The sequence below is a fragment of the Neofelis nebulosa genome, chromosome 3, assembly GCF_028018385.1.
Source record: "Neofelis nebulosa isolate mNeoNeb1 chromosome 3, mNeoNeb1.pri, whole genome shotgun sequence".
Classification (NCBI taxonomy): Eukaryota; Metazoa; Chordata; class Mammalia; order Carnivora; family Felidae; genus Neofelis; species Neofelis nebulosa.
Window position 1 is genome coordinate 108,427,936 of NC_080784.1, and position 1,454 is coordinate 108,429,389.

General features: G+C 35.7%; 1 pseudogene; it reads right to left on the reverse strand.

The window, feature by feature from the left end:
* Positions 1-349: 349 nt before the first annotated feature.
* Positions 350-1,179, reverse strand: LOC131508031 (AN1-type zinc finger protein 5-like; annotated as a pseudogene).
* Positions 1,180-1,454: the final 275 nt, after the last annotated feature.

Consider the following 1,454-nt stretch of genomic DNA (forward strand, 5'->3'; position numbering starts at 1 on the left):
TGATGTTTACCATTCACAGAATGTCTTATTTGACAGCTTTTAGAAGACCAATTAGCCAGGCTTATATATGGTAACAAATACTGATTTCATGGAAACGTCTGATCCTCTTTATAGCTTTCCTCCTTCCAAAGAACATGTTGTGGAAATTAACAGGATGAAGTTTAACTACGGTAGAAATGGACTGCCAGTCTTTTTCTGGTGTACCATGAAAAATAAAAAATACAGGTATATAACACTAGCAAAAGATTATGTCTTGATTACATTCCAAAAGGCAGATATGCTGCAAACCTGCAGATATTTCATGTATTATGTTTGGCACATGAAAACTAAATTTTGTCCCTAACTGTGTATTGCAATTGGCTGTGCAGATTTTCATCCTATTTTATTTATGGCAAGGGATATACATTTTGCAGGGCTGGATCTATCCATTTCTGCCTGTAACAAACACCCAAACATCCTAAAATTTTAATTATAAGACAGAAAAGTGTGAAGTAAAACTCTAGAGAACATCAAAGGAAAATGGTCATGCATCTGCTCTTTAATGTTTTCCTATGATATATTAAAATAAAAACAAAGTTTAAGTCTCTTCACAAGTAGTAATGTATATTCTTTGGATTTTTTTCAGCCACAACAACTGGATTCTCTTTTCTGATTTTTGCTTCATCTTTTGCTTTGTAATCATATGGACAGTTGTGCTTCTCGGAGTAATGGTGAAGTCCACAAAACAAATTTCCACATCAGCAGTCAAACCCTGTAAGGCCAAACTTTCTTTCTGCACATAAAACATATCTTCTTTGGTTTCAGCAACCCAGGAGCTTTTCCTTCACTTTGAGAAGTACTGGACTGAGAAACTGATGGACTGGGCTGAGTGACAACTGGGTCTGATACCTCTGTTTTGGAGGTATTTATTTCGTCCTCTCTAAATGCTCATTTCTGTCATTTGGTGAGTTACAGGCAAGGCAGCCACCGCCCATTCCTTGATTTTTCAGATAAGCTGCCAGCAGCACCTTCGCAGTTGTTTAAACTAGTCTCTGCTTTCTGTACAGTAGCAGAATCTGAGGTAGGACTGTTGGAACCACTAGACTTACTGGGCTCATTCTGCCACTATTTCTGCTGTCTCTGATGATTTTCTTTGTAGCAAATGGAATCTTGTTTTTTTATTATTATTATTTTAGCCATCCTGACAAGTATTAAGTAATATATCATGGTGGTTTTGATTTGTGTTTCCCTGATTATCATTTATTTGAGCATCTTTTCATGTATCTGTTGGCCATCTGTATATCTTCTTTGGAGAAATGTTTATTCATGTCTTCTGCCCATTTTTTAATTGGATTACTTGTAGTTTTTGGTGTTCAGTTGTGTAAGTTCTTTATATATTTTGGATACTAAACCATTATCCAATACTACTCATTATCATTTGCAAATATCTTCTCCCATTCTGCAGGTTGTCTTTT